We start from the raw sequence: 19,135 nt of genomic DNA, 5'->3' as shown, positions 1-19,135 counted from the left end.
TTCGTTCAATGTTCATGGGTCTCCAGCCAGGAAAATACATCAAAGAGGAAAATTCAAGTGTGTTTCAAGTGTGAATGCATGAACGAACGAATGAATGCATGAATGAACGAAATAATGAACGAATCAATGAATCAATGAAGGAAAGAATGAATGAATGAATGAATGAATGAATAAGGGTGGGATGCCCTCTTCCCCCATATTTAATTGTTAAGTGCTTCTGATCTGGGCAAAGAAATGGGTTGACACTGCTGACATTCCAACTGGAAATTAATTTTAGCTGTGGAAGTCTAAGGTTTCAAATTACTTCAAGGGTTTCTTGGCTGTATTTGGTTCTCTCTGTTTTGCTATTTGCTTACAGTTGCCTCTGTAAGCAAATAGATCTTGGCAAAACGGTCTTTTGATTCAAATATGAAGCAAGTGGTTGGGACTGTTATATTTCTTAAATGTGAGTTCAGTAGTGTTAAAATGTCCAGTGCTTTTTATATAATAACAATTTAATATCAACTACATTACATTTTGTTGACATATGAAGAGATATGAAGCTTGAAACAAGCTTTCTAACATCCATGTATTTGCATTTAGTTTATTGTAGTGAGACTTGTTAAAATACCTAATGACTGTGTAATTGAATAAATTATGGGCAGAAATGATGAGCCTACCTTTTTGTGGAAAAAAATATGAAAAAAGCTTTATTAGCATCATACATACTTAAAAATCTTAAATAAATAGATAAATATTAATAAAAATATCTAGAGCTAAATTGACATGAATCAATCTTTTATTTCAGGTAGGAGCATTTTGCAAAGGGTTTCCTGGTAGAGCTCTAATGTGAAGGTTTGACTTAGCAGTCACATACACACACTCATACACACATGAATTACAGAAGTGAACAGGTACAAGTGAGATTTGACACTGATCATTCATATGTCGTCCATTTTCTCAGACAGTGGGGTGTGACAGGGGAAACTGTCTCTCTAATCCAGTAGATGAGTCTGCTTTTTGTTTGCACCCAGCCTTGCAGAAAAAAAGCCACAGGGGATTGGAGCTCCTGTTCAGGTTGTGCATTATGACGGCTCATAAGCTTACTGCTGCCTCTGCAAAGATTGACACATCAAAATAGATTCATTCATTTGAAATGCAATGAATGGATTTTTTTTTCTTCCCTGCTTTACGTCTACAAGATATGATCACTGTAACTATCACAAAACTGTTCAGAGCTATCCAGGGATGTATTACAGTAATGCTTTACATGTATTCTTGATTCAATATTCTAAATACTAATATTACTTCTAATAATTATAATTTTATTGTATTCCAAAACATAATTTTCAGTCTGTTTTGATCATTATGTGTATAGGTGTATGCCTTATTTTTTTTATTTCTTTCGTTTCGATAAACGTATCTAATACACATATATTGTGCACCAATCTTTTAAGTCAAATACTTAATAATTAGTTACAGTTGGCTGCATTTTTAAAACCACATGAATCATGTATATAAAGCTGGGGACGTTTTGCCACTTTAGGTGACATTTTTACCTCGAGTCCCCATTCATTTCTAATCCTACAATCCCTGTATAATTCAGTATCAGTATATCTGGATCAACTCCGGACAGCTAATGACAGTATAATAGGATTCTATTAGCTTCTGTGGTGTTGATGCCTAATAGTGAGATTAATTGAATGAGTGTAATTTGAAGAGAGTTAAATCCCCAGTGGTTGCAATATAACCTGTAATGCATGTCTCTAAACAGTCGTGTCAACCACTAATATCCAGAGAATTTCCATCCTCTGGAAATTGTGCCTACACATTGATCAGATTTGCTTCAGAATGTTTTTTTTTTTTTCCTGCATTCTCGTTGGCAGAAGTGTGAGCAGCAAGGCTAGGCTATGCTTTGGCACACATACATACAGATAATTATTATTAACTTCCAGTTCATTTAGCTGCTCTAATGCTAATTTCAACTTTAGAAATTAAAATAAATAAGGTCATTATCATCTTCTAGAACATTTGCATATCTCACAGGTGTACTTATCCCCCGAGCGTTACAGACAGGAACCAAGTCAAATCAGTCAGCTCCAAACCAACAAAAAGGAGAGGTGCTCATTTAGCCCAAAATTTGCACCCAGCACAAAAATCATGCAAATGAAGCCCCAGCGCTCGATTGGAAGACACAGCATTTAGGTGACATTAATCAAAACTAAATATGCAGGCAAAGGTGAGGTAATCCCAGCCGTCCCCGGTACAGTCGCAGCTGCTGGCAGCCCTGTCGGTTCTCTTCTGCTGTTTTGTGATTTTGATTTCTTAATACTTGCCCTGTGTTTTAAGGCAGATTATTGAAATTCATCGTTCTCTTATGAAATTTTTTATGCAAAATATTGTCACTTGATATTTTTGTTTGAATGCTCATGAAGGTCTTTACAAATACAGGTCAGTGATTCATTGAAAGTGCATTGACAAAACATGGCAATCATCAATAATGAATTTGCAGTCAAATCAGAATTTATTACATTAAATATTTTGCACTTCACTGTAATAATGTTGCTGCAATTAGCTATAACAGCTTAAAATTGTAGATAACTTGAATTTAGAACACAACTAAACTAAATTTTACATCAAGCACAATCTCTTTGGTCGAAACACATTATTGCTCATTCTGATGCTGAATTTTAAAGTAGCAGCATAGCAAGATGTATATTTTGGTGTGAGGTGTCATTAATGTTGGTATGGTCATGTCAATTATGAGCAATAGTAAGTAGGAAGCAGTGATGCTTGCCTTAGCAAATACCTTTAACAGAAATAACAAACCACATTACCGCATGGCAGACAGAGGCACAGATAAAATGCTGACTCAGATTCTGAGCTTAAGATAAATGGGGGCCAGTTTCAGTGCTCTTGTTGATTAAACCTGACAAAATAAACTCCTCTAATACTCATAGACAGACAGAGTGACAGACTCCGTAACAGATGATGATCTAAGTCATCAGTCATCTTTTAACCCATTACTGTCTTTGAACGCCACCATTTAAACCGACAGAAATGTCTCCGGTCTATGTTACACGCTGCAGACTGGCTACTGTGCAGAACCTGTGACAGAAAGACTGATAAGAGAAGTCATGTAAGTGCAGCAAACATCCCCCCCTGTGAGCATTTAATGGACAGTGAACGTGAACATGCTGTTCATGGCAGGAGAGCCACATCGCCGCATACCTCAAAAACCCCTGAAAGACCAACGAAGGCAACCAGCAAACGCACCTCTTCACCACTCATGTGGCATCCACGGAAATCATAACAAAGAGCGTTTACGTAGGAAGAGCCTGCAAGGGGCTAGCGTCAGGGCAGCGGTGCAGAAAGGGCTTAGAGCCGATCAGACCTTCCCCTGGCAGCGCCACACATTGAAATGCAAATATCTAGGCAGGGTTTCCACCCTGCGCGCCGCTCACAAATTGAAAAGCAGTTTTTATCTATGCTAATGCAAGCATGGTAATTGAAGTTAATCAATCAATGCTAGCTTTCACTAAAACCTTGAACATGATTGAATAAAGTAATTATCATTCAGGGAAGAATGATGAAGTTGTAGACAGCATGAACCTTATTAAAGGAGGATTTTGAGTCACAATGGCTTAATTTGGTGGGCATCCTCTCTTTGCCTCTTTTCTTTGCCCAGCTCATTTTCTACATACTCTTGCTACATTTTGTTTGTTGTTGTTGAGATATCTCCTACTATCTCTCTTGTCCTAAACATGGTTACACTGAATCAAATTTTTTTCCCAAGGAGCAATAGTCTTTCTCTGTACGATTAAAATATCTCTGCTGTCTTAATGCTATGAAGAACAGACACGGGGTGGATTCAGTTAATGAGTTGTCATTCAGTCAAAGCCAGACAAAAAGATGACTGAAATTAATCCTCCCTTTATATAATGCCTTTGATAAGCTCAATTAAGATTCAACCTGCCAAATGTGCATTTCCACCTCCCCCTAAAGTGACACCTCCCATTCGAAGCTTCATGTAAAATCTCCCCCTTAAGGAAATGTGACATTCCCTTTAGCCGGACTCAGCCCGGGCCCCTCTAATTCACACTTGATGTTTCTGTTATTTCAGGGTAAAATGACACTCATACATGACTGCCGAAGTAGTGGATGAGAAAGAGATGTCCACGTCAACCGTCCTAGAGCTCGGCTTGGTTGCCTCCTCCCGGGGTGCACTCCTGTCAGTAGAGGCGGAGGTAATTTAGCCTTCTTCTTCGGTCGGGTCCTGGCTCTCTGCCTCTGGCTGGGCTAGTTAAAGACCTTCTCCGGTATGTCATCCAGTTTAATATTCACCCTACATAATTATGCAGGATTCACAGTGCTATCAAACTGCAATTCAAATTAGTTCAGGATTAAAGGCACAGCGCAGTGCTGCTTCCTTAATTGCATTGTACTGCACTGATCACATTCAAATAGCCATTACTCATTCCCTCTGTAGAGCAATAAGTCATAGGGATTAATGCTCGGGCAGGTGACAGGGCCAGACCATTAAAAGGCAGTTATGCAGAAAGCATGGCTGAGTTTTATTCACGTTAATGAAATCAGCGAAATGAAACTGTAATAGATTTATCAAAGCTCCAATGGATTTGCAGTAAATCAGTTTGATTCAGGCAATCAAACTGGACAATAGAGATAGTTTTCAGACGGCGTCGTCAGGCGGCACGAGGCGGCATGTGAGGAGAGCTGATATTCTTCTGCGCTCGGATTTGTGGCGCGCCGGCATGCCTATTCCCAGAGTGGGACGGCTAATTTCAGACAGCTGAACGTGCCAGTGCAGTGACTGATAAAACGTATGGCCTTCCAGTTCAATGGCATATTCCTCTACCCATGCTGTCACAAATCCTGTTTTTTCTTCCATTCTGTCTTTCCCTCCCTTCCCTCTTCTCAACTTTTCTCTGGTTATGTCTTATGAATGTAACCCTTGAGGAAGTGGTTAAAATGGATGTTCAGGATAATCCTACCTTTAAGTAATTTAAAAATCCTTTCACCAGTTATAGATCTGCGTGGTGTCAGAGAAGCTACTTTGAAACCAATCTATGCTTCAAAAAAAGGCAAAAAAAATCCCAGAAATTATGAAAAAAAACAAACAAACAAACACACACACACAGAAAACAATGTAAAAACACGTAACAGCAAAAAGGGCAAAAAATAACAGATAATAGTCCAAGCAGTGGAGTAAAATATATTACAAACAGCAGATTAGAGCAAACATATTAATGAGACAGAGGAAGGGGTATTACATAAACAAGATGTAACACAACAACATAGAATCATGCACAAAAACAGAATACAGATCATTACCTCAGAATGATAACATTCAGAAAACAGCTACATTTTGAGTCTTGTTTTAAATTCCGTTTAGAAACTGGGGAGAGAATTCCAGAGTTTAGGTGCGAGTATTCTAAATGATGTACTTGTGTAAGGACAGAAAGAAGGCCACATTCAGAAGACTGAAGGGATGGAGTCGGGGGAGATGCAGACTAGATAGTGGAGAGCCAAGTCATGTCAAGATTTAAATGTGAACAATATTATTTTGTATTCGATACGATAGGATACAGGTATCCAGTGGAGTTCATACAGAATAGGAGTAATGTGAGCAGCAATATATTGCAATCTCGCAATGGAGTTGGGGCAAGAGTGCTCTGGACAGGGTGTTATAAGGCCCAATCCCAATTCTAATTTATACATGAAAATATTCCCCAAAGAATTGGGATACCACTACTATACCGTCACACGTCATCATACGTCATCTAGCTCCTACAATAAACACACCTATACTGGTGTGCTGGTGTGCATTAGAGCCTTACCGTTCTATATGCGCTGCTTACTGACACACACACACACACACACACCGGAGATCGCGCAACTCACACACCCAGGAGCAAATAAACTTGTCAACGCTGCCCCACAACTTTTATTAATAACAGTTTAAATACTGAATCACTACATTATATTTCCCAGCAACGAGAGGATAAAATCGCTGTTTTTGAAGTAAATGCACTCATTGTAAAGAGAGACACACAGACACGCAAATTTAATATCTCTCTTTCTCTCAAATTGGCAATAGGTATTTGAGAAAAAGGTTTAGTGATTTATAATTATTTACTCAATTTCTATTGTGGTTATTGCCCTGATCAGACATGAAAATATGTTGTGGCACTATCGTGCAGTCTGTAATGATATGACATTAGAAAATTTTAGTGATTTTTTGTAAACATTTCTTTGAATAACATGATCGTAAATATGAACACACAAATGAATGTAACAAAACTAATGATTACTTTTCATTAAAATCTTTATTAATGCCAATAATGCTTACATTTATGTGTCTTTTTATTCACTCGGACAGCCATGTTGCCGCTGTAGCCAGTTTATGCTGAGATAATACATACCCCTTCATTTGAAGTGTGGTCCCGAAAAATCTTTGTTTGAAGTGCTATCTGGCCCTTCCCCTACCCCTACCCCTACCCCCCAACTAAAAGAGAATCGAGACACCCCCTATATCTGAACGTGCAAAACAGAGGGGTAGGGGAAAGGGGAAGGGCTAAGGGGTAGAAATGGGATTGGGCCTAAGAATACCTCTGTATTTTGTGACACTCTGTCGAGACATGACGCTTGAAATTAAGGTTCAACAGACAAGTAATTCTTGTTTCTCAGTTTGAGTGTCTTTAAGGTGCTTTTTTGTAAATTTCAAACAGGCTTTCAAGTGTCATGCACTGTGGAAAGACTTTTGTCCAGCCCACCGGTTCTTAACCTTTTATCAAGTGCGAGCCCCTTTCATGAACGACAAAGTTTTACAACCCCCTCCCCCCATTATATTAATATCATTTTAATATTAAAGGGCACCTATTATGCAAAATCCACTTTTACATGGTGTTTGGACATAAATGTGTGTTTGCAGTGTGTGAACACAACCACCCTGCAATGATAAAAATCCACCCACTCCTAATTTTTTAATCCCCTTTAAACCAAGTCAGTCTCACTAGGCCTGCCGTTTTGACTCTCACCGCAGTGTGATGTCACATTTCGGAGGGCCGGGCCACAGGATTTGATTGACAGCCCTGCGTTGCTGTAGTTTCCACCCTCAGTGGTTACGCTATCCTTCATTTTCTCCACGCTCGAGCAGCTGTAACGTCAACAATGTCTCACAAGCAATCTGAGCTGCTGAGGACGCTGTGTGCACCACACTTGTGAGATTAGTTCGCGGCTCAGTCCATTGATCCACGCTGATGACAGGTCAGCGCAGCACGAGCTCTGTAACATCGTGCTGTTTCGTCCCACTCATTTGCATACAATCCAAATCAGCTCGTTTTTAGACACACCGCAAAAATGACATTTTCCAGCTGTTATAATAAATTATCTGTGGTGTATTTTGGCCTGAAACTTCACAGACACATTCTGGGGACACCCAAGACCAATATTACATCTTGTAAAAAGGGGCAAAATAGGTGCCCTTTATTAAGATATTATATTTAATATTATATATTTTATGACGTAAAAACAACGTCAATGTTTCTACTCACTCAGTGGGAAAGTTGGGCTTGGATAGAGGATGCGAGTCGGTCCAGTCGTGGCTGAATAGGGCTGAGGAAAAGACGCAAACTATCTTCAACCATAAGTCTTGCTTGTTCTTTATGTACACCAGCGCTGAAAAAACAGTCTCACAGAGATAGGTCGATACAAATGGGAGAAGTTTTTTCAATGCCATGTCACTTAGTTGTCGGTATTCGCAGGCGCGCAGATGGCACTAGGGACGGGGGGACATGACACCCCCCCCCCAGATTCATAGTGACCCGATCCGTCCCCATCACTGTCTCTACGAAAGGCGACATCGGTAAACAGAGGATTAATCAGGATTTCCGCTATGTACATTAGCCTAAAGGCCAAAGTATTCTTCCCTTTCCACGTTCCGTTCCGTCTCGCGCACAGCCGTGTCCACGTAGCTTTAAAGTATACTCGCCGCGGATGAGCTCGACATTCACCTTGCGCATGCACTATTGTACGCTCACCGTCCGCGCAGTTTCAAAAAATTAGCTTTTAGTCTTCTCCAGGACTATACAGTAAAATGACTTGACAGTTAATACAGTAATAGTCAGGGTCACTCATGAGGGTCAAAGAATGAGCTAGCCTATAAAGGAAAACTTTTTATTAGTGTTGGAAAATGGGACACAGTGCAAGTGCTAGGACGCATTTTGTTGTTTGGGGTGATTTTGCTTTTAATTTTCTCCAAGACTATTCAGTAAAATTAATACATTAATAGTCAGGATAACGCTGAACAAATATTAATTGAAAGAATGAGCAAACCACAAATATATCAGTGGGGATTTCTTTAAGACTGCAAGGGAAGCTTGGCTTCCCCTATAAGGTCAAAAAATTAATGGTCAAATATATACTATTGTGTTAACATTTTATTGACTAAAAATGCACTTTTGTCACTTTAAAGAAAGTGGGGTCATAAAATTATAGATGAGATTGCACTTTATTTGTTTGTTTGCAAATGTGTATGTGTATTTAAAGTAAATAAAATATCAAAAACGGTTTACTTGTGATCTTTAAACCTGTACATCCTTCACTATTTTTCTGGTCAGACACAAGCTATTTAATGGGCATCTCTTAAACATATTTCTGTTACCATGCAGATGTCCCTGTCCATGGAGTTGGTTGGCAATGAAACTGATCAATTGTCACTATAGTGTCCATGGTGATATAGTTGTAGCCTCCTTCTGAAATGTTGGACACTGATGTGGAAGTGGCTTATCACTGACAGGCACAGAGGTATTTCAGCATGAGTGAGTCCCTGGTCAAAGTACAGTAAGAACTAGTTCCCTCATCCACGATGCTGACGTTTATATAATACACTTAGAAAGAGCTTATTTTTGTTTCTAGACCAAGGGAGAAAAAGCGTAAAATCACAAAATACTTTTATGTTAAGACCACAAAGTCATGATTGTGACACACTTTGATTTAAGGTTCCCATGACCTTTATTTTTATTAATTCATTCATTTTATTTTTAATACAATATGAAAAGCAGCCATGTGAAGTCCTTCAATTAACTGTCACTCACTGGAAATACATGACTCTGGCTACATTCCTGTAAAACTGCAAACATGTACCTATACACACATTTCACTGCAGTTTCCAGTTTAAATGGACACTAGCGGCAGTAAAACACCAACAACTTTTGTTGATTTTCATATAAATTACAGAAGCAGATTAATGAAGACTTTTTGCACAGTTTCTTGCACAGTATGACCTCACAATTTTTACTATAGATATCTAATAGATTTTCTGACGTTGTAAACATGCTCAGTATTGCACTTGGCACAACAAAAACAAAAAATCACACCAAGTCACTGGACATTTCTAAATGCATTAGAACATGTTCATCTTGAAGACGAGTTCGTTAAGAATCAGCTACATATAGCATGTTGGCTGACTCGATTTCCTTCTCATACATTCCCGTAGTGTCACAGTGTATTTCCCTGTTGAAGTCTAGCGTCCATTGACTTTCAGTGGGGCTGCTTTGAACAGTTTTTTTTTCAGTGCTTCGAAACTAGATGGTCATTGGATAAATGCTGCGATTATGTCCTGCCCAAGGACACTCAGCGTCTCTGGGGTGAATGGAGGAGTGGCCTGGCCTGGACTCCGGGCTTCTGCGTGATGATTGTAGGGTCTGTCGAAAGACTGCATCTCCTTTTGATTAACAGCGATTTTGTACCATAAAAAGTCGTTGACGCTGAAGCTATTCGAGCTCAGTCCCATAGCGGATTTTGCAAGTGTATTCGAAAGACAAACTGCTGCAACCTATTTCTTGGTATTTGCTTGGCGAAATTGCTAGCCAATTTTCATCACACATTTCACACAATTATACACCACATTCCTTGTTTCAATTTAACCTAATTCCCACATTTCCTCCATCGAGTTCCATTCATACGGTAAGCAAGGCTAGCGTCGTAGGGGTGAACTAGCCAGCTAGCAAACTGCACACGATGGCAGACAGTGCTAATATGGTCGACCTGATTTTGGCGAAGCCATTTGAAAGTCTTCCTTACGAGGAGAAACTTAGAATTAAACAGCAGGGCAGATCAACACCTGAGAATGATTTAGTGCAAAAGATAGGGAAAAGTAACAGGTCTTTTCAGCTCTCCTGGTATGACAAAGTTAATTGGCTGACTGGAAGTGCTGTGACAATGAAAATGTACTGCTAGTGATTCATGTTTAGTTGTCAAGTGTCTTAGCATTTTGGTAGGTTTAAGACTCTCCTTTGCTAACACTTCGTCACAAATCACACACTGTGGTCGGGAATCCCCCCGATCGCTGGTCTGAGTGAAGCCATATTCCAAGTACCTATCGTCATATTTTCTGCTTTTGGCCTTCTTTCCTTTTGATTCAGTCTCTGCTTTTTTTGTCAGCACCAATTAAAAACCTCTCCATGTTTAATCAGCAGTACAGCTAAGCCCATGTGAGTACTTCCAATTAGCAGTTAATTTGTTATATTATGTCACCGGCAGGTGGTGGAATTAGGCGAGCATTTTATAAACATTCAAAATAAAAGTCTTCCCGCGACCCCCCCCCCCCCCCCTTCTTTCTTTCTTTCTTTCTTTCTTTCTTTCTATTAAATGCCCTGCACTGAAAGGATATTGGGTTTTGGTGTGGCCTTAATGAGTCGTCTACTGTATGACATAAATTCAAATTAAAACCAATTAACCCCAATCAGTAGAACCTCATCTAAACCTGTTTTTATGGTTCAGTGCTGCCTAAATCATTGATTAGGCTCAGTGAGCTGCTTTAGTAAATGACCATCTGAATAGCAAAGAAACCTGTTACCACTAATAGAGAGGCCACGGTCATTATACCTCTCTTACTTTCTCTCTCTCTCTAATCTAATATCAACTTTTCTTATTAAGGTCTTACAAGCTTGTCTGCCTTCATTTTGACTTTGGCCCATTTGCTAGAGGAAAAATGTTAAATAGAAGTCCAAGCTCATTTGAAGCTAAAATCCTATTATTGAGTATTTTTCTTCCTGGACATGCATGAATGTATTCACTGTTTACATATCTTGTTAATAAAATGACTCAGGCCTTATACTTAAGTAATACCAAGAAATTATGTATCCAAATAGGATTACAAGTTCTGGCTGAAGAACTGTATTTATAAATCTTTGTTATGCTAAACCAGGCCCTAGAGGTTGCCCGTAAAATTGTTATAGTTTATAGAATATCATAAAAAAACATCTTCTAGAAATATTTAGTTGGGGCTGTTTATAAGCCCTGCTTGCCTAACAGGGTCCATATTTTGCAGAGAAGATGGAGTTAACAGAATATTTCAAGATGAGGTCTTGACAATTTCAAAACAATTGTAGACACATTTTTAAATGCAGCTAGGACAGGTTTGCAAAACACTGAAGAATGAATGAATGAATGAATGAAAAAAGTACCATACCAATAACGGTGATGTGAATGAAGAACCACATCTAGAACTCACCAGAGCCTACAAAACACAGATCTTTAACACATGGTTACTTTATTTATGTATTTATTTATTCATTCATTTTTGTTTCAGAAGATATTTGTATTATCTACATATGAGAAAAAAATGAAATTAAGGATACATAAAAGCCAGAGAGAGATTTAATCCATCTGTTTGATTCATGCTTTCATTTGAGAGCGGATCTCAGTGTAAGGGATATTAACGCAGTCTTTGATGACTCTATAAATGGGAACGGTCAACAACACAAACCACAGATCATAAATTAATACTCGTAAAAACACCAAGCACACGGACAGATTAGAAATTAAAAGGCTGCTGCCAACACAATATTTAATTTACACATTCTGCATAATAAAATTAAGACAATATCTCCACCAGCCAATCACTGGAGCCACCAGCAAAGGCTCCTAGAATATTTAAATGTGCTTACAGCTGATTTGCAACTCCTATGACTGTGAATTCAGTTAATAAATATTTCTCAAAAGCTACCGGTATTTCAAATAGATGAATTGTAGATGTAAATATAAAATTAAATTAGTTTCTAATTAAGACTTGCAGTGGGTTGGACTCTGACAAAGTGACATAAACTACCACGTGTGACAGTACTACAAATATGATGTCATAACCACAAAACAACAAAATGCAATATTGTACATTGACAATAGTAAAAAACATGGATTCATAGCTTTTTCATTTGCATTCAGAGAAACACATACACTTTACATTGACCAAAGTTGTTCTTTTTCAGAATCAGAAAGAGCTTTATTGCCAGGTATGCTTGCGCATAAAATAAATTTGTTTTAGTGTCACAAGCTTCCATACCAAGCTAATAGTATTTCAATCAAGTTAGATACTGGCTGGTCTCCAAAATGTTGATGATTTCAGGTTTTACTATCCTTGGGGGGACATTCCTCCCCATAATGTATGCCAAACCTTTATGTAAAGCTAATTTTAATTGCAAACCCAAATCCCAACCTAAAATATTTATTGTAAATGTATAAATGTTAACTGATTTTATTAGTTAATAGACCTAATTGTATTATTACAATCTTTTATTTTTCCCATTTCAGAACAAATTAATATTGCTATGCTCAGCACTTCACATGCTTCACATGCAAAGCAGTAAACCAGGTTGTCACTTTTATAAATTGTCAAACGCCTCAGATATTTTTACCTCTTTTTGTTGTTGTTTTTGTTGTTTCTCTGTTTATGAACTTGCTAAACTCCGTTACCTGTCATGTAAAATTCTTAGCAGAGTCTTCAAATTCTGACATCAAGGGTTTTTTGTTGTTGAGTGGATTTGCTCTTCTGGCCCCATTTGAGTGTCTTAAAGTGTGTGTACTCTCCTGACATATACACCCGTGTGACAGTGATAAATGCTTAACATGGGACACATTAATGCAAGAGACCCTGGTCAATGGCAGCCTTTCTTCACTGCGTCAACTTAGGGTGCTTTCACATCTGTAGTTCGGTTCATTTGGTCCGGACCAAAGGCAATAAATTATACATTGTAGCTATTTTTAGCCGTTTTGGTTCCTTTTCACACCACACTGTTTAATCTGGTCCGAACCAGCTGAAACGAACCAACATGCAGTCACGTGACAACATCCGCTTCACTTGTTGGCTAGATGTGTCTTTGAACGCATTCCCTAAACTGCTTTTCGATTGGTCAGAAAGAGCGTGCGGGAAAATTCCAACGGTGCTCCCGGTAGTAAACAAAGACAGGAGTAAAATTCAGCGGACAGCACACTGCTATTACATTACTATTACAAATTTCTATGAGGCTCCACACCTCCTCACAACCCCAAGTTTGTCCGCGACTTGCCATGCTAAACTGCAAACTGTCAACAAACACTTCCTCATCTCATAATGCACAGCGCAGCTGACTACGGCTGCTGGTTTAGTCCAAAAATGCGCAGTTCTTTTTGCAGTTGGGTCTGTTTGAGGTTGGATCGCGTTCTCACCGCTCCAGGGTTCGTTTGAAGCGTGCCGAGACCACCTCTTCAAGGAGGTCTCGGTACGCTTGTTTGGTCCGCTTTTGGTGCACACCCGAGTGCGATTCTGCATTCTCACCTGCCCAAACGAACCGCACCAAGAGGGAAAACGAACTCTAGTGAGATTCAACCGAACTAAATGAGGCAGGTGTGAAAACACCCTTAAACCAACAGGATCACTGTCTTGAATCTGGTCCATGCATTTCCGGTTAATCACCACCAGAGTTCACCCACTCACCGCATGGACTCTTGCACTTCACTACAATCCCCATCATTCATTGCACTGACGACACACACAGCTGTTTTCACTGATTACACAGCTGATCACACTAATCACTCAGGCTTTATAAACCATGGACTTCCTCTTACTTCCTCTTGCTAGATGCCGAGTATTGTATTGCATTTATCACTTTCATAGCGATATCTACTCTACACAGCCAAAGTCTTAGTCTTAGTCTTGCCTTACCTTGTGTGTTCTCTTGTGTTTTGACTCCTGCCCATGTTTTCTGGATTTATCCTTTGCCTTGCCATTCAGACTCTGTTTGCACCTCGATTGGATTATTGCTCTCGTACCTGGATTACCCCTTCTGTCAAGCCCTTTGGATATCGTATGCCGATCACCGACCACGCCTGTTTACTTGAGTACTCTTCTGTCTTGCCCTCTCTATACCTGTTTTCTGTTTGATCATCCCTGCCTGTTATTGACCATGCCTGTAAATAAAAGCTTGCACTTGGATCCGCATGTCTCACATCTTGTTCGCCCCGTTACAATCACACTGCAGGAAACGGTAATAGACCCAAAGGAGATGAGCCCCTACAATACAGCACCCCCCCAGCTACACCATGTCAATGAACGGATGGGAAGTACCCATCCATCCATTGAGAATGTATTTATTTTTGTTAAATAAATGAGTAAACAAAGTTTAATGCAGTTTTAATTGGAAAATTCAAATGTCCAACATTAATTTAAAGATTACTGCACAACAGAAAGAACAGCTGCTTGAAACGGACTTCTTATTAGCTGAATGTTTATTTTTGATGTATAGGCTTTTTCTTTTGCAGACAGAATACAGGTGTGTGATACTGCTGGCTAGACTTGTTGAACACTTTTCAGAGGTGTGGAAACCTAACGGTATTCTCTAAACTTGGCAATAATTTTACTAGATTCTCATTAGCTGACATGGGTGTGAAATATTTTTTTTTGTCATTTAAGAAAGACTTTGAAAATATATTTTCTATAAAACTTATGTTTACAACAGTCAGCTTCTACTATAAGCAAGCTTTAAGACTGTAGTTGATTTTTTTTTTTGCTTATTATGGTACATTTTTTGCAGCACATTCAAGGTGCACACAGTATTTATATCCATTTTCACACAGTTATCCTCCTCCTTAGTGTTGTTTTTGGCGGCCTGTTTTAATTTGAGTTTTAGTCTAGTCTTTGCGTGAAGCTGTCATTTTAGTTTTTATTCGTTTTAGTCACGTTCATACTCTTTTTAGTCTAGTCAAGTTGAAGTCAACTAAAAGTCTGAGCATTTTAGTCTTATTTTAGTCAGAATTATCCATGACTATTTTCGTCTAGTTTTAGTTGACAAAAACTGATGACATTTTAGTTTAGTTTTAGTCAATGAAAATTGCATTTTAGTCTCTTTTTTTTTAGCCTGCATTTTAGTCTCTTCTATTTAACCCAGTCGATATAGTATAAGTACCTAGTAGCAGTGGCATTTTAGGGTTTTAGTCAGGGCCTTCAGTAAGCAAGGTTAGTTGTGTATAGGTTTATAGTGTTTTTTTACTTCATTGTTGTATATCTGTATTTATGTAGCACCGTGGTCCTGCGAGGCACGATATTTAGTTCCACTGTATGTCCCCACATGTAGCGGAATGACAATAAAGCTCAACTTCAACTGTAAACATATTACACATCTGTTACAGTTAACGCAGCTATATGCATATAATGCACATATTATGCTGCACACAGGCTCTCAACAAACAATGACGGCTGATCAACTATTTTAATAGTAGGCTAGATTAGGGTGGGTTAAATGCAGAGTAAATTTCCCTACATGGTCAGTAAAAGTAATCCGCCAATACACGGGTCACTATGCACATTCATGTCACTCTAAAATGACGACGCGCCCAAAGCAGCAAAACTGTACAACCTCACACACCACACCATAGTATTATCAACACACCACCTACACCTCCATAACAATGTCAACAAGATCTGGTGTAGGCGCTGATGACTGCAGCTGTCATTTTCTTTTTGTTTACTTTCATGTTCGTACCTTAGAAATCCCTGATTAAAGGGGCTGTCTAACGCTGGGGGTAGCACTGGGCACGTAGCTGGAACCAGAGGGTGGGCTGTCATTGAAAGTCAAAATTTGATTGGCTGATGATTCTGTCACTAATGCTTGTAACAAATCAGATGTGACGTCTTTCAACAAAAGGGTAGCACTATCTGTAGTGCTGGCCTCTGACTTTTTTTATGTAGGATATTCCAGTTCAACCTCAACTAAACTAATCATAGGCAATTTAGTGGACATTACACAAATGAAAATGATACCTAAATAATCAATAAAAACATTTTTCACACAATTTTGAATTTTATAGGTCCAGCAGAGAAGGCCCTGCTTCCTGACGGCCCACCACTGCGCTAGTAGTATAGTCGAAACCAAAATTTTCTTTTAGCCAAAACCCATTTCAAACAAGGTTATCTTATTATATTATTGTTACCTTATAGACTTAAGAATACATCCATGCCAGATAAGGAAGACGCTCTGATTTGAATTTACAACATTTATTTTACCAACCAAACATGTTAACATATTTGTTGTCGTCTTCTAAATAATGCCGTGAGTGGGGCTTGAGGAAGTGACGTCGCCTGCATCTGCGCAGTGCAACCTGATGCAGCTCCAGTAGTGACACAGGAAACAGAAATACTGCAAAATAATAACACGACTAAACGAGACGAAATAACGTTATAACATTCCGTTTCATCTCATTTGTCAACGAAAATTAAGAGACATTTTAGCATATAGTTTTTATTTTGCAAAACACATTGTCTCATTTTTATTCGTCAACAATATTGCATTAATTAAATATATATCGTCATCGTCACATGACCAGCATTTACGTTGAGTCTCGTCTCGTTTTCGTCACGTGATAAAGGCTTGTTGCCAACGATATTTAGTCACAATTTTCGTTGACGAAAGCAACACTACTCCTATTATTTTAATTAATTCAACTTGAACTGCTTAATTCAGACTGTGCTCAGACTTGGTTTTGAGGAGGACTTCAGTCTTACTAAAGGTTATCTGTATTGGCCTTTTGCTTTTTATAACCGTAAATTACCATTAAAAGGGTCGTTCCATAGATTTGTTTCTTTTAATATGTTTGTTGAGCTTCACTTATAATGTTAAGGTCTTTTTTGCATCTCTATTGCAATAAAAAAAAAAAAAAAACTCTCTCAGAGTTGGACATACAGATCTGAGGAGGTGCCAGTGGTGTCAAGGGTCAAACTATACAAACCTCTTCCAAATGTCAAATGAGTCAGTTCATGAATATTTGCATACAGGGACAAGCTTACAACATTTCCCCATATCAAAAGATACTTTTTCTTTAGTGATTACATTTAAAATGTAGAAATATTGACAGTTAAAATCTGCACAACTTCATATTGTGTCAATGGTACAAATGTTTGTCTGTGTGTTTGTGATTGTGTGCGGTCCAGGTATTCTATGAAGAGTCCTCATATAGTAAAACACAAACACACACACACACACACACAAACATTTAAAAATGTTTGCTTCATGTCTGAGGGATACTGCCGTGTGTCTTAAACGTAATACTTATAATATTCTTACATTCAAGTATAAACAGTGTTGTTATTGGTAAACGTACCAAACTAGAGGACACTAGGTTAAATGGTGCATGGAATTGTGTTAGGTGTTTTTTATTTGCATGGGTTTATGTTAGTTCATTCTAAATTTCATCTCACTCTTGCCCATTGGTTTTGCTTATATATTCCTGAGTGTACCATCCAGTTTGCCCTGAACAGACTTTTTGTATCATAACTGCAAGAATAAAATGGTCTCTTCGCTCAAACTAATGCATTTTCAATCAGTTTTTGGCATTTTGATTTTTCCATCAAATGTTGAAATTAAATATAACATGTGAACCTTTCTGTGACTGGACAGAGCACATTAACATTTAATGAAGAATGCACTGCTCGGTTTCTGTTTGTTTTTGTTGCTAAGTTAGCCATTATGTTTCACCAACATTATAACAATGCATTGTTTCCCCCTATATAGTTTTAGTAGTGCAGTGTGAGGTTGATTCATAAACCAGGGTTAAAAGCTGTGGTAACCTCGTCTGTGAATTACACATGTGAAATGTTGCTATATATTTTTATAGTTAAAAGCATGGTTTAAAAGACAGTATCCTGGGGCAGTGTGCCCAATAAAATTGACTATGCCCTCTCCCATCCACCAGCTTCAATCTCACCCACCTCCATTCAATTATCACAGGCAGCAAACATTTTGGCAGGCTGTACTTTTTTGTGTTTCTCAGCCTGTAAGAAAATAGAAAAGAAAAGAAAAGAAAAGACAAGAAAAGAAAAGGTTTGTGTATATCTTTTATTTTTTGCATTAATTGTTAGACCCAAAGCAACCATGGTAGTGTGCAGAGACTTGTTACTTTAAGCTTTATAAGCATTTATTCTGGAAAGATAACACAAATATGAATCATTTTATATAACCTTTTAAATAAAAAAAAAAAACAGTCTAACCATTAAAACAATTAAACAGTGTGTGCATTGTGTTCTTATAATTATTACAAATGTGGAAGATGCAAGTTTATTATAATATTATATTTTAATAATTGTATAATGATTAAATTATAGTAACTGGTTAAACAGTCAGTTTTATAACTCACCCTGTGTTACAAGAGTCCATAGTCTACATTATTCTTATTATTCATAATTCCATTACATTTTCTGAAGACTCCCTAGTTCAGTTCATCTGCTGTATGATAGCAGTGAGGCCCTGGTATCTACTGTCCTTCATTTTATTTCTTTGTGAATGTTAAGAGGTCATGCAGTCATATATATATATATATATATATATATATATATATATATATATATATATATATATATATATATATATATATATATATAATTATTATTATTTTTTTTTTTTTTGCATACTGTAGTTTAAAACAGGCATTGTTGTAGCAGCAGTTTAAGCAAATATCTTCAAACCAGCTTAAGAAACATCTATTTTTTTTATTATTATTATAAAAAATTAAATGTAAAAATTGCATGATTATTCGTCCATAAATTTCAGAGTTTAATGATTTGTTTCTGTAACAGCTGGGAGCACCAAAGATATCAACAAGCAAAAATGACAGTTTCTTCCAAAAGAGATCACATAAAATATAATGTTATCTTATATAATATGTTTTATAATGTGTGTTTTCCCCTTTGCTTGCTCCAATTCAGCATTTTAGCTAAAATGTAAGACAGGGTATGAGGTTTGTCCAGTTGTGTACATTTTAACGATCATGCTGATATGTGAACATAGGATACTCCTAGATACAAAACTAAATCAACAAAAACAACATT

The sequence above is a fragment of the Barbus barbus genome (genome assembly GCF_936440315.1).
Source record: "Barbus barbus genome assembly, chromosome: 11".
NCBI lineage: Eukaryota > Metazoa > Chordata > Actinopteri > Cypriniformes > Cyprinidae > Barbus > Barbus barbus.
This window is presented reverse-complemented; position numbering follows the sequence as displayed.